We start from the raw sequence: 15,392 nt of genomic DNA, 5'->3' as shown, positions 1-15,392 counted from the left end.
AGGATGCGGAAAAGGCAATGGCAACCCACTCCAGTACTCTTGCCTGGAAAATCCCACGGACGGAAGAACCTGGCAGAACTCCAGTCCATGGGGTGGCTAGGAGTCGGACACGACTGAGCGACTTCACTTTCACTTTTCACTTTCATGCATTGGAGAAGGAAATGGCAACCCACTCCAGTGTTCTTGCCTGGAGAATCCCAGGGATGGGGGAGCCTAGTGGGCTGCCATCTCTGGGGTTGCACAGAGTCGGACACGACTGAAGCGACTTAGCAGCAGCAGCAGCAGCAGCAGCAGCAGCAGCTGTGAAGATGAAATGAATTAACTTACACAGCATGGCCGTCACAGGGCTTGAACTTCCTACAAACCCCAGAGCAGATATGGTGTCTGATTGCCAAACTCAGTTCCCCTTCTTCCTGGTGACATGGCCACAGAGCATTTCCCAGGCTCCTGTAGATGCGGCCATATGATCAAGATCTGACGGTGGAATGTAAGAAAAAGTGTTCTGTGCTTGCCTCCTCCAGGCTCAGCCCAGAAAACCTTCTGTTTCCAGCCCCAGGGCAGCCTTGATCTCTTGGAACTGGCAAAATCTATGCATCTGGATCCCTGAGTGACGACGTGAAGTCCTTGCTGCCAGTGAGGAACATCTGATTTGGACTTTATACACGCAAGATGTCAACCTTTAGAGTGTTAGCCAGTGTGGTTTTCAGGTTTATCTTTTACAGCAGCTAGCATTGCATGAATCAAAGGTCAAGACTAGGGGACTTCCCTGGGCAGTCCAGTGGCTAAGATTCTGCATTCCCAATACAGTGGGCCTGGGTTCGATCCCTGGTCAGGGAACTAGATCCCACATGCCAAAACTAGGAGTTAGCAAGTCACGACTGAAGATCCTGCATGCTGCAACTAACACCCAGCACCGCCAAATAAATACATAAATTTTTTTTAAAAAAAAGCTCAGTGCTAAAGATGAAGCCATTACTTAGAGGGAAAACCTACGCAGGTTTGATTTAAACCACGGTGGCTTTTGAAACACCGAATAAGGAGCAACACAACTGTTAGGGAGGACATTTAAATTTTCATATTGTACTCCATCAAACTTATGACACCTTTCTCCCCATAATTTTAACATCTCTGAAACAAGGTCGTGTGTGGTAACAGGCGGCATCTCAAATCGCAAGCAGCCAGGAGATGGCGGTGATGTAGTGCGCGTGCAGGAACTTGGCCAAGGTTCTGCATCTTGTCATCCTTGTCCTTAAGCTTTGGGCAGCGTCAGCACCGCAGGTGTTGGTTTAATCTCCGATGACAATGTCTTCAAAAAGACTTCACGCTGATTTGGCACTGAAATGAAAAGTTATTGTGTTTTTTAAAAAGCAAGGAAACAGCAGCTTGATACACGATTAAAACCTATGTCTAAATAAGACTTAAAAGAGCTCTTTCAATATGCACGAAATGGAAATTCTAAGTGATAAGAAAGCTATGCCATGATTCTGTATTTCTTAGAAATCCATTAGTAATGGTGTGGGCTATAATTGATGGGTGCTTTGGCTCAGACGGTATAGAACCTGCCTGCAACAAAGAAGACCTGGGTTCAATCCCTGGGTCAGGAAGAACCCCTGGAGTAGAAAATGGCAACCCACTCCAGTATTCTGGCCTGGAGAATTCCACGGACAGAGAAGCAGGGCGGGCTACAGTCCACGGAGTCACTAAGAGTCGGACGCAGCTGAGTGAATAACGCTTAGATTTGGTGAAATTGTCAACACGTCACTACATCAATGTTTTCAACCAAGGAAGGCATCCGGTGTAAATAGTTGGTGATAATAATTTAACAGCTTACCCTTGCCAAGAGCCAAACGTGTGCCACATTTTCTCCTTTAATCTTCATAACAACACGGTGAAGTGGTTGCTATTACACATGACTGCAAGTCATCCTAAGGCTGTCTCAGAAAGGAGTAGGGTGCTCAGAGGTGGGGACATAATTCAGATTGGGTGGGGGTGGGGAGGGGGCCTCCCTGAGGAAACAGGGAGACCCGAAGCACAGTACTAGGCGGCAGGAGCTGAGTGTTTGCCATGCAGCAGATGTGACGCAAGGCTATTGTTTTGACACTTCCCTGGGGGGCCTGTGGCTAAGACTCTGGGCTCCCCATGCAGGGGAGCCGGGTTCAATTCCTGCTCAGGGAATTAGATCCCACAGGCGGCAACTCAGAGTTCACTTGTCGCAACAAGAGTTCCCGAGAGCCGCAAACGGAGACCTGGAGCAGCCAAATAAATAAAAATAAATTAGAAACAGAGTTTACTGGGTTAACTCCCTCTTCTCACAAAAGGCCTAAGAGTATTACTTTCAGCTCCATTTCACAGATGAGGAAATCAAGGCAGGGATAGAGAAGTGAAGCGATTTGCTCGTAACTGCTGCTGTTGTTGCTTCAGTCTTTGTGAACCCGTGGACTGTAACCCAGCAGGCTCCTGTGTCCATAGGATTGCCCAGGCGAGAACACAGAAGTGGGCTGCCATGCCCTCCTCCAGGGGATCTTCCCCATCCAGGGATCGAACCCACGTCTCTTATGTCTCCTGCATTGGCAGGCAGATTCTAAACCTGGGACTTGAACCCCCCGGGCAGTGTGGCTCCAGAGCCCTTGCATCTTACCACATTCTTATCCTTTCTAGTGATTGAAACAAAGGAGTCATCTCCATCTTACCAAGAAGGGTGGCAGTAAATGACCTGGTTACATGCACAAGCTTTGGAGCCAGGCTCCGTGAGTTCAAAGCCAGGCTTTACAACTGACTGGCAAGGCATCTGACCTGTCTAAGCCTCGATTTCTTCATCTGTTGTGAAGGTTTAATGAGTTAAGATAAATACAGTGCTTGGATTGGAGCCAGAATATAGTCAGCTCTCAAAAAAACATTCCATAAGGATTTCCCTGCTAGTCCAGTGGCTGAGACTCCATGCTCCCAAGGTGGGGTCTGGGTTCGATCCCTGGTCAGGGAACTAGATCCCGCACGCTACAACTAAGAACAGCCCAGACACACAATTTTTAATTACCTATTATCTTCATGAAATGCTCCCAATAACTCAGGGAACACTGAGCCTCAAAAGTTTACAACTTGTCAAAATCCACCCTTTTCCAGAAAGGAATCAGGATTCCAACCCAAGTTTCTTCACTCAGAAGCCCTTGCTCTCTGCATTACCCCACGGACATGCCTAGCAAGGATGAGTCAGCGGTTTAGACCGTCATCCTGAAGGTTTCCAGGAAAGGAGGTTCCCACTCTCAGTGTGACGCCTCGTGTTAGTATCTCAGATCCCTCTCAATAGTAAGGCTGTCTTGCCAATCTGGATTTCGTCTGTTTCATTTTAAAGTCGTTTCCGCTTTGAGAAGGAGAGAAGGTGGAGACTCACCAGCTGGTTTCTTTCTTTTGCAGCTTTCATACACTGTTCCTCACATTTCCTCACCCACGGAGAGAAAGCAGGACAGGTTTTAGACTCCGGCATGAAATAGGTGCTCAAAAGAAAAACGTGTTGTGTGGAGAACAGATGGATGGTGTCAGAGGGGGGCGCAGGCGTGGGAGTCGGGGTATGGGGTGGGCAAAAATGGGGAAAGAGGACCAAAAGGTACACACTTCCACTGAAAATAAATGTCACAGCGTGTAACATGCAGCGTGTTGACTACAGTTAATAATACTGTCGTAGAGAGTTCCATGGGCATCCCAGGTGCCGCTAGTGGTAAAGAACCCACCTGCCAATGCAGGAGACACAGGAGACTCGGGTTTGACCCCTGGGTCAGGAAGATCCCCTGGAGGAGGGCATGGCAACCCACTCCAGTATTCTTGCCTGGAGAAGCTCACGGACAGAGGAACCCAGTGGGCTACGGTCCATAGGGTCTCAAGAGTCAGACACAACTGAAATGACTTAGCACAGCACAGGGAATTCCCTGGTCGTCCAGAGATTAGGACTCAGCGCTGTCACTGCTGAGGGCCCAGGTTCAATCCCTGATTGAGGAACTAAGACCTCACAAGCCAAATGAGGTGCAGCAAAATATGTGTGTGTATATATGCACTAATGTGTTTTCTGAATACCAAATGAGTGAGATTAGAGGTGCGCATTCTCAAAGGTCCCTCCTGGATCACACAGACGCTGGGCACCCCACCCAGACCACTTTTCTCTCACACCCACTTCTTAACTCCAGTGTCTCTCAAACAAAGGTGTTCTAAAATAGTGCATTCTGGGCACACTGTGGAGCTCAGGATGGTATGTGGTGACACCCTGGGTTTCCCCATTCTTCATTCCTTTGGGCCAGTTTTGACCAAGAGGGTAGAGACAGAGGTGTGTGTGTGTGTGTGTATGTGTGTGTGTGATGGTGAGGGGTGCTCAGGTTGAGGATGGGCAGGAGAATGACATGTGACTGGAGCCCCTACTCACATCCTAACAGCCCATCAAGGTCACAGGTGTTGCAGACAGAGGAAGGTTGGGAGCCCCGTTAAACATTTGCTGTCAAGAGGGAAGACCTGGGCCTTTGGTTACAAATAATAGAAATCCATCTCCACACGCATAAGGAACAAAGAAGGGCATGCATTGTTCACATAACTTGGAATTCCAGGGGTGGTGCTGGCTTCAGGTATGAATCAAGACATTCAAAAAAGACTTTGACTTTTCTTTCTCTTCCTTGCCACTCTGTTGCTCTTCTCTGTGTGTCTGAGGCACACTCACCTCGGAAGGCAGGCTTTCTCCAGACGATGGCTGCTGGCAACCCTCACCTGACACGCTCCCCAGCTTGCAGGGCTCTCCAGCAGTCACGACTGTATTCACGTTGAGGGCAGTGGGAAGGGCTGCCCCCAGCACCCCGGGGCAGGGCCTGTTTCCTTTTGTCAAAAAACCAAAAACTTTCTCAGAAGGCTCGGAGCAGACTTCCCTGCAGGTCTTGTTGTCAATAGCTGTGTCACACGGATACCCTAGCTGCAAGGGAGTCTGGGAAAGTGGGAAACGGTGCTGTCTTCGGTTTAGACCTATGGCCTGGGGCTGGCCACGCGGTCCCCTGGAAGAAAACTGGGGTTTCTTAAGCCAGGCAGGCAAGAGACTAGACTGGGTAGGTAACCCAATGATGTCCACCACAAGGAGGTGTTGTACTACTGCTGCTAAGTCGCTTCAGTCGTGTCCAACTCTCTGCGACCCCGTAGACGGCTGCCCACCAGGCTCCCCTGTTCCTGGGATTCTCCAGGCAAGAACACTGGAGTGGGTTGCCATTTCCTTCTCCAATGCATGAAAGTGAAAAGTGAAAGTGAAGTCACTCAGTCTTAACGACCCCATGGACTTCAGCCTACCAGGCTCCTCCGTCCATGGGATTTTCCAGGCAAGAGTACTGGAGTGGGGTGCCATTGCCTTCTCCAAGGTGTTGTGAGGCAACCTGAACAGATCTCATAAGACGCACAGAGAGGAGAAGTTTAGCAAAAAGCGGTGGAAATGGTAGCTAAACAGAAACAACTTCAGTGCACATTAGAATTGGGGAGGAAGGAGACGAAGGCCAGGAGAAGAGGTGAATCAGGGGAGGTGGGCGTGGCCAGGGTGGAGAGGATCAGCCAGCTGTGGACAGCACAGCACATTCCTGGGACACTCGATTCTTTTTTTTTTTTTTTAAGATAATGCAACACCTTTTTTCTTTTTAAAGTTTTTTTTACTTATTTCTTTTTGGCTCTGCTGGGTCTTCTTTGCTACATGGGCTTTCCTCTAGTTGCTGCAAGTGGGGGCTACTCTCTCATCACAGTACACAGGCTTCTCGTTGCAATGGCCTCTCCTTCTGTGGAGCACTGGCTCTGGGACGTGTGGGCTTCAGTACCTGTGGTGGGTGGGCTCGGTAGTTGTGGTTCCTGGGCTCTGGAACACAGGATGAGTAGTTGTGGTGCACGGGCTTAGGTGCTCGGCAGCATGTGAAATCCGCCCCGACCAGAGATCAGACCTGGGTCTCCTGCTTTGGCAGGTGGACTCTTTACCACTGAGCCATCAGCGAAGCCCTACGATTCTTACCTAAGGATATTCTGGAGAAGTTCAGCAGATACAGAGGATGCTTGGTGAGTAAGGAGCCGGGGAGGGATGTCACCCCACAGGCAGTCTGAGTTCTTCCCACTGTTTGTTCAGTCTCCACTATCGGAGCTCCAAGGTCACCCTAAACTAAAGCAACAAGGATGCAATACCTCTGGGGCACCAAGGAGAAACGCGGTGGAAACTCTTCAGCGGTTCCCTGCCACCACGAACTCAAGCCCACACTCCGTAGTCTGGTCCCACTGGTCCTCTCCAGCTTCAGCTGCCACTGTCCTCCTCTGTCCTTTTATTTTGGTTTGGCTGTGCCATGTAGCACGTGGGATCTTTAGTTCTCCAACCAGGGACTGAACCCGTGCCCCTTGTAGTGGCAACACAGAGTCTTAACCTGTGGCTCTCCAGGGAGCCAACTCCCTGCCTGTACTTTCCTGACTCCAGGATTCTGTTCCCGCTGTCCTTCTGGCCCTTTCTTGGGTAAGGCCTCTCTGAGGCTCTTTTCTATAAAACAGGAAGCACCTCCCTTGCTAGGTGGCAAGGGAACTATGAAGATGAGATAAACTATGGTAAGCGTCTTGAACACTACCCGTGCTCAGTCCATGCTAGCTATTATTTGTCAGTCCCTGTTTTGAAATCTTAACAAACTTGATATACACATTATAGTACTTATGGGTTCCTTCCTTGCCATCTGCTTGAATGAATATGTCAAGAGGGTGGGCCTCTCGAGGCCCAGGGCAGTGTGGGTGGCTGCCCTCTGCATCTGGCTGTCTGTAGTGGTGGGGCAAGCATGCAGCTGTTCTTGAAGATGACAGCCAGCCAGTCTGACGAGAGGCAGAACGCGTCCATCCGGCACGTGCTGGAGGGTGCTGGGCCGGGCTGGGCAGAGGGTCAGCCTCCAGGGCCGGTCCCTCTCGCTGGCCATGGGGCCACACTGGCAAACAGAACCCACCCACAAGTCTGCAGCAGAGCTCTTAGGAAAGTCAGACAAATTTGCCCACTGACGATGTGTGGTTCAGGCCGGCTGCCAGGAAGGTCTCCCCCGGAAGGCAGGAACCGACCAGTGTGAGGAGGGGAGGCCTGAGTGCCCCTCGCCTCCCTTCACGGCCCATCGGCAGTGACTCAGCAGGAAGCCAGCCAAGGCCCGAGTCACTCGCTCTCCTCCCACCACACCCAGGGTTTTCCTCCAGGGCTGGGAAGGCTGCTTATAGCTGAAGGCGTAAATCCTCCGTACCTGGGTCTAATTTCTTCAGCTTAGCATTTACAGGCACAAGATCTGGAGTTAGGCTGCTTGGGTCAGAAGCCCGGTTCTGCCTCTTATGAACCCACAGGAGCTTTCTTAGGTTCTCCGGCCACAGTCTGCAAGTGGGAACAATGACAATACCTCCCTCAAGGAAGAGAAGTGACTCAGAGCCGTGCATGGTGTGCCCACGGGGCTCCTCTAACCCCTCTGCCCTTGCCGCTTTTTCCTGCCTAGGTCTTCGCTCCAAAGGCAGCTCCCACACTAAACTAAATACTAAATACTCATTTTCTCAGTGCAGCCCACAACGGCCACCCCATCTAACCCCTCCTCTTCCAACACTTCTTACTTCTTTCCCAAGTTTTCTCCGCAGTGCTTATCCCCATCTAATTCGATGATGTCTCTACTGTCTGTCTCCCTCCACCCACCCTGGAATTCAAGTCTCATTTTTGTCTGTTTTCTTCGCTGCTGTATTCCAGAGACCTAGAAAAGTGCTAACACAGAGCAGCTCTCAATGAACACATGGAATGAGTGGAAACGAATGCCAACTTATTCACTATTATTTATCACCAATTATCATTGTCATCAGTGAAGATCACCAGTAAAGTCTGGCGTTATTCTCGTTCCGGTGAGAATGAGAGAGAAGTTCAAAGTTTAAAACTATACTAGATTCTGCAAGTCTGCCTTTGGTTTGTTTCTACTTGAATTAATAGACTCTCAAAACTTAGAGACATCCACTGTTCGGGTGGCTAAATTCTGTTAGCCACAGGGCTGGGCAGATGGCCGGTCATGTAAATACATAAATCTGATGGGGCCAATAAGGAGCGGTGAGAACCCAGGAAGCTGGGCATGGGATCCCCACCTAAAGGCATTTAAATTCAAATTTTAAAATAGCCTATACTAACCAAACACGAAGATCCCCTGGAGAAGGAAATGGCAATCCACTCCAGTAGTCTTGCCTGCGAAATCCCATGGACAGAGAAGCCCGGCAAGGCTACAGTTCATGGGGTCACGAAGAGTCAGACACGACTGAGCGCCTAACAACCAAACACATGTCTAAACTGCATTTCCCTGACTCCAGACTCTAACTGGAAATTTATCTCGTCACCCACTAGATCGTCCCGATCTCAAACTCTCCAAATATTGACATGACCCAGAGCCCCTCCTTCTCCCACCGCCATGACGTCAAGACTCCCTGTGGGCTGCACAGGTCTCACCGTCAGTTCCAATCTTTTTCTTTTTTTAAACTGTATTTATGTATTTATCTTCGGCTGCACGGGCTCTCCCGTGCTGCATGCAGGCTCCTCTCTGGCTGCTGTGAGCGGGGGCTACCCTTTAGTGTGGTGTGCGGGCTTCTCCTCGCAGCGGTTTCTCTTGCTGCTGGCCAGGGGGCCCTAGGGCACTCAGGCTTCAGGAGCGGCAGCTCGGGGGCTCCAGCGTTTGGGCTTCCTAGTTGCAGCGAACAGGCTTAGAGGTTCTGAGGCACGTGGGATCTTCCCCGACATGGGGCCAGAACCTGCGTCCCTTGCATTGGCAGGTGGGTCCTTTTTTTGTTTTGTTTCTAATCAGAGGATAACGGCTTTACGACGTTGTATTGGTTTCTGCCATCGACATGAATCAGCCACAGGTATGTGTCCCCTCCCTCTGGACCCTCCCGCCCACCTCCCATCCCTTCCCACCCCTCCCGGCTGTCACAGAGCGCCGGGCTGCTGAGCTCCCTGTATGACACAGCAAGGTCCCCTCAGCCGTCCACTGTATCTGTGGACACGTACACATTCCCGCGCTGCTCTCTCAGTCCCTCCCACCCTCTCCTGCCCCCGCTGTGTCCAGAAGTCTGTCCTCTAGGTCTGAGTCTCTCTGGCAGGTGGGATTCTTAACCACCAGACCACCGGGGAAGTCCCGGGCAGTTCCTATTTTGAGCTGCTTTGCTGCCCTTTTAACTCTCCCAGAGTTCAGCTGGGAGCAACTCACCAGTAAATTCCCAAAGCCGAGCAGAGCTTTGGTGAATTAATGAATGACTGGATGGCTCAAACCAGTCACATGGGTGCGAGGCAGCTTCCTCATCTCCATTATTCAGTGTGCAAAGACCTTCCACGGAGGCACCTAACTTGCCGTTGGGATCTCTCTCTGGGAAGACTTTCCCCCTCACTCCTCCTCCAGGGCTAGGGTAAAGGGTGGTTAAAAGGACACAGATTCACATCGTGAAAGGGAACTCAATACTCTCCGTTCCATCTGTGTACAGACTGGGGTGACCCCACCTCCTCCCCAAGGACAGTGGGCGGGGACTTGCCTCGCGTTTGTATAAAGCCCCATCCTGGTGAAATTCCCAAACAGAGAGAGACTCCTCCCAAAGTACGGCATTTACTCCTAGTAACAGAGACACAGCCTCCCCTCCCCCGCCAGCCCCCCATCCAGCCGCCCCCCCCCATCCCGTGGCATTCTCTTGTTAAAGTGGAAGAAGGGATTAAGCCCCTCCGCACACACACACATTCACACACCCAGCGTAAAACTGGGAAACGGAGCTTAGAAAGACTAGAGTTCTGACCTTCACTGGCTACGTGACCTTGACGTTCCCTGAGCCTCTGCCTTCTCATCTGTGAACTGGGAAGAAAACTCAAGTGACCTGATTGGGTGCGGGGAATATGACAAGTGAGCCCGCCTCCTCCCCCAAGCTTTAACCCATCCTCTGCACTCTGACCAGACATGAGTGGTCCTTCTCCCAGCTCCCCCCATGTACACTCCAGCCCCCTCCCACATACACACCCCAGCTCCCCAGCCCTGATATAGACGCATTATCTGTTACAGCCAGTGTTAGTCACTCAGTCGTGTCCGACTCTTTGTGACCCCATGGACAGTAGCCCACCAGGCTCTTCTGTCCATGGAATTATCCAGGCAGAATACTAGAATGGGTTGCTGTTCTCTTCTCCAGAGGCTCTTCTTGACCCAGGGATTGAACCCCGGTCTCCTGCATTGCGAGCAGATTCTTTACTGTCTGAGCTACAGGGAAGTCCCCAAAGCTTTGGAGATCCCTGGCATGGGGGATAAGCTGGGTAGAGCTACAAGAACTTATTTTGGAGGAAGAACAGGTCAGGCTTGGCGTCTGAAGTAAGAGTAGTAGCGGTCGTGCAGTCTCTCAGTCTTTGAGGCCCCATGTTCCAGGCAAGAATACCGGAGTGTGTTGCCATTCCCTTCTCTAGGGATCTTCCTGACCCCGGGGTTGAACCTGGGTCTCCTGCGTTGCAGGCAGACTCTGTACTATCTGAGCCACCAGGGAAACTGTTAGCTATTAACTATTACTGTTATTTAGGCTCAACCCGTGAACGAGAATGTGGAACCGAGACGGCCAGCCCGCAGTCAGCTGGCAGTGCCCGCCACCACCCTGCCTCTCAAAGCAAAGCACTTTGAAGAGCAGGTCCGATGTGATAGGTGCCAGACTATGCATCGTAAGAGAAAGCATGACTATCTTTGAGCATCAGCCCACCAGCTCCCTGCTGCTCCCAGTTACTGGCCCCAGACCCCCACCCACCCCGCCCATTCCTCTGTAGGCATCATTTCAGTAGAAGTCTTAAAGGATCACTGCTCTCCAGTCCTGACAGCTCTTCCTCTCTCTCTCTGTCACTGACACTACAGCCTTTCACCTCTAAGGCCTTACGGGGCACGGAGAGAAGTGAAAACATGTAGAAGTCCCAAGGCTGCCTTAGTCTATGAGCTTTGCCACTAAGCCACCTTGTAAACCTCAGAGAAGTAACTTCTTTTCTCTAAACCGTTGGTTTCTGATCTGCAAAGACAGGAAACCAACATCCATTCATGGCTACCAGGTGTTTAGGCGCACGTTCGTATTGTTAACTTGTTTGATCTGCAAAATGAAGGGGTTGGACTATGTAATTTCTGAATTCCTTCTGGGAAAGGTTTCAGAAGTTGCTTTCAAAACCACTGCAGCTCTCAGTCCAGGGAAGGGGCTGTGACCTCGCGGAGAGAGCACGGGGCACACACCCAGGATGGCCTGGGTTTAAACCTCTGGTCTGTCCTTTCTCAGCTATGCCAACACTGAACAAGTCATGCGGGCCCTCCGCACCTCAGTTTGCTCGTCTACAAAATGGGAACGATAACGTTCCTTCATAGGGCTGCCTGGAGGGTAAAATGAGATGGAGGAGGGGGTAGGAGCGAGCACTGCACTTCGGACACAATGCGGTTGCAGAGTCAGGCACTACTGAGCGCTCACATACACAGGCTGCAGTGTGGGTCCTGCCTGCTTGCGGAACTACCTAAAGATTTGAGGATGTCTGTATGCAAATCATTTCTGCTAACCCCCGAAGGTTTTTGCTTGGGTTTGGTTTGTGAGAAGGAAGCAGAAAGTTGCATCTGACGGTCTAAAAGAATGCTGATGACAAAGGTTTCATTTCTGCAGCCCGTGCCCCGGGCCAGTGTCAGAGGGCCACTGCCACAGACCTGAGCAAAGTCGGCCTTTCCCTGGAGACTCTGCTGCCCAAGAACAAATATACTTCTTTCCACAAAAAAAATTTATTTCAATTTTAAAAGCTCCCCTCCACTGTGCTGGGTGCAGTCCGGGATCTGGGTCACTTTCTCTGAGGGGCCCTCTTGACCCCCTCCTCCGTGTGTAGTGCTAGCCCCTCTTCCCACCTCTGGCCACTTGCCGTTCGCCCTTCTGCTCTGCTCTTCTCCACAGCATTGATCACCACACAGCAAACACACCCACACTCGCAGCCGCCCTGTAAGCACTGCAGGGACTAGGGCTGCGGGCGATGTGTTCACTGCAGGGTTTCCACTGCTGAGAACAGACCCTGCACTAGCAGGCACTAAGCGAGATGTGCTGGGAGAAAGAATCTGAACCTGAGTTAAAGCCAAGCTGGCAGTTATGGCCAGATAATAATAAAACCCACTCCAGTGTTCTTGCCTAGAAAATCCCATGGACAGAAGTGACTTAGCAAAAATAAAATACCACATGAGCCCCTCACTTCACAACTTGCAAAGGCCTCTCACAGTATCTGTTTGATCCTGTTCATCTGATCTGCATATTCTAGGGGAGGGACCTCAACGTAGACCTGACGGGTCTCTGGAAGACAAAGCAAGCTCTCCTCGTCTCCTGGCCTTGAACGAGTCACTTCCCTTCTCCAAGCTCATTTTTCCTTATAGGTGAAAATGACAAGATGTAAACTGGGTCCTTTCTGGGGCTCAGACTTTTAAATTCTTAAATGCTATGACCTGACTGTTAAGCTTTTAAATGATGCTACCCATAAACCATAATTGCAGAATCAGAAGAAGATGATGTGTCTGTCCATCTGACTCCATTTCTAGTCTTCTTCCAGACCTCACACCACAGGGGGACACTCCAGGTGGGTTTGCTGAGACAAACAGAAGCACGCAGTAAATTCTGTACAATGAGTCTGGTCATTATTTGTGTTATATGGTCAAGGCAATTTGTTTAGTTTAAAAAGAAATGACTCTGTAATTGGCTGGCTTTGCACTAGTCTCCTAACTCCATCATCTCCAGGCGCTCCTCTCCAAACCACCTTACATGGATTGCAGCCCGCCAGGCTCCTCTGTCCATGGAATTTTCCGGGCAAGAATACTGGGTTGCCATTTCCTCCTCCTCCTTCTTCCCAACCCAGGGATTGAATCCGTGTCTCCTGTGTCTGCTGCACTGCAGGGCCCCCAGGGAAGACCATCTTACATACTACTTGGAGACTATATGAACAAACCTTGCTTTCAGGAAATCAAAACCCTTCAGTGCCTCCCTGCTTCCTACAGCGCACACATAGAGGGGTCAGTCTACCACTCGAGGCCCTCCTCAGTCTCATCCTGACCCTTTCAAACAGACCTCTCCACCCCACCCTGCTTCACTGCACAAGAATTCTCTGCTTCAATCAGTTCAACTCATTCATTCACTCAATAACTATGTTTTACATTCCTACTATGTGTCTGCTACTCACAACTCTAGGCGCTGCTGTGCTGAACAAGAATACATTGTAGAAAGACAGGTAAAGGGGACAAGAGACAAGTAAACAAGTTAACAAGAGTATTTCAGATAAGGAAAAGGATAATGTTACTGATGCTTTGATAACAATAGCGCCAACAAGGCAGGATGCAGTGATAGAAAGGTGGTGGGACTCCCTTCCATCCTGTCATCAGGAAGGTCTCCCTGTGGGGCCACATTTAGGGAAGGTTTGAGGGACATGGAACAACAGACTGGCTCCAAATAGGAAAAGGAGTACATCAAGGCTGTATATTGTCACCCTGCTTATTTAACTTCTATCAGAGTACATCATGAGAAGCACTGGGCTGGAAGAAGCACAAGCTGGAATCAACATTGCTGGGAGAAATATCAATAACCTCAGATATGCAGATGACACCACCCTTATGGCAGAAAGTGAAGAGGAACTAAAAAGCCTCTTGATGAAAGTGAAAGAGGAGAGTGAAAAAGTTGGCTTAAAGCTCAACATTCAGACAACTAAGATCATGGCATCTGGTCCCATCACTTCATGGCAAATAGATGGGGAAACAGTGGAAACAGGGTCAGACTTTATTTTTAGGGGCTCCAAAATCACTGTAGATGGTGACTGCAGCCATGAAATTAAAAGACGCTTACTCCTTGGAAGGAAAGTTATGACCAACCTAGATAGCATATTCAAAAGCAGAGATATTACTTTGCCAACAAAGGTCCATCTAGTCAAGGCTATGGTTTTTCCAGTAGTCATGTATGGATGTGAGAGCTGGACTGTGAAGAAAGCTGAGCGCCAAAGAAATGATGCTTTTGAACTGTGGTGTTGGAGAAGACTCTTGAGAGTCCCTTGGACTGCAAGGAGATCCAACCAGTCCATTCTAAAGGAGACCAGTACTGGGTGTCCATTGGAAGGACTGATGCTGAAGCTGAAACTCCAATACTTTGGCCACCTCATGTGAAGAGTTGACTCATTGGAAAAGACTTTGATGCTGGGAGGGATTGGGGGCAGGAGGAGAAGGGGACGACAGAGGATGAGATGGCTGGATGGCATCACCGACTCGATGCACATGAGTTTGGGTGAACTCCGGGAATCGGGGATGGACAGGGAGGCCTGGTGTGCTGCAATTCACGAGGTCGCAAAGAGTCAGACACGACTGAGCGACTGAACTGAACTGAGGGAGAAGAAAAGGACAGCCACGTGGAGACCTGTGAAGACTGTTCCAAGCAAAAGTAAGAACAAGTGCAAAGGCCCTACAGATGGCAACAAACTTTTCGAGTGCTCGGGGTGGAACAAAGGCCAGTATGGCTAAAGGAACATGAGGCCAGGAGGAGGTTAGCAGCAGATGAGCTCAGAGAGGGAGGCAGGGGCCCTTTCACGTAGAGCCTGGTGAGACCTTTGGATTTTATTCTGAGTGCATGGGAAGCTGCCAGAAGATGTTCATAGGAGAGTGACATGATTGCTGCATGACTGGCTGTCGTGTGGAGTGTGGGTTGTGGATAGCACAAGAGAAGAAGCAAGGGGACCAGCTCAGAGGCTTTTGGAAAGTCAAGGTGAGGGGTGACGCAGCCTGAGCCAGGGCGAGGCAGTGCAGACGGAGCGAAGTCTCGGGACCACAGACGCTTCTGGATGTAGAGCTGACACCATCCATCTAACCCATCTAAGGGCAGATTCACTGGAGGGGACACTGGACTCTCCAGGCGGCACTAGAGGTAAAGAACTTGCCCGCCAGTGCAGGAGACAGAAGAGATGAGGATGGGGTTGGATTCCCTGGGTCGGGAGAGCCTCTGGAGGCGGGCGTGGCAGCCCACTCCAGGATTCTTGCCTGGAGAATCCCCATGGACAGAGGAGCCTGGTGGGCTACAGTCCACGGGGTCACAAGGAGTTGGACACGACTGAAACGACTTAGCGTGCAGGGTAGCAGAGACAGGAGGAGCCAAGATATTAGACTCACGCCTTCCCAGCAAGACTGTGTGCGTCCCCTTCATCTTCTCTGCACCGCCACTCCGCTCTCTCCTCACCATCTCTGAAACCACCCATTCCCACATGCCACTGACGCCCCACGATTTCAATGGCACCTTCCTTTTCTGCTTTCTTCAGTCCTAGGACTCTTTCTTCACTAGATCTCTGGATCCGCGTGTGTGTGTGTGTGTGTGTGTGTGTGTGTGTGTGTGTGTGT

At 50.5% G+C, this 15,392-nt stretch overlaps 1 long non-coding RNA gene across 1 annotated transcript; it reads right to left on the bottom strand.

Moving 5' to 3' along the window:
- Positions 1-1,098: 1,098 nt before the first annotated feature.
- Positions 1,099-9,393, bottom strand: LOC138093191 (uncharacterized). The gene is made up of 3 exons (XR_011146015.1): positions 9,225-9,393; positions 7,248-7,372; positions 1,099-1,335 (listed from the first exon to the last, which is right to left on the bottom strand). It is a non-coding gene; the product is annotated as an uncharacterized lncRNA (long non-coding RNA).
- Positions 9,394-15,392: the final 5,999 nt, after the last annotated feature.

This window comes from Capricornis sumatraensis, chromosome 16 (assembly GCF_032405125.1).
Source record: "Capricornis sumatraensis isolate serow.1 chromosome 16, serow.2, whole genome shotgun sequence".
Lineage (NCBI taxonomy): Eukaryota > Metazoa > Chordata > Mammalia > Artiodactyla > Bovidae > Capricornis > Capricornis sumatraensis.
Note: the sequence above shows the minus strand (reverse complement) of the source record. Positions and strands in the feature narration are given on the sequence as shown.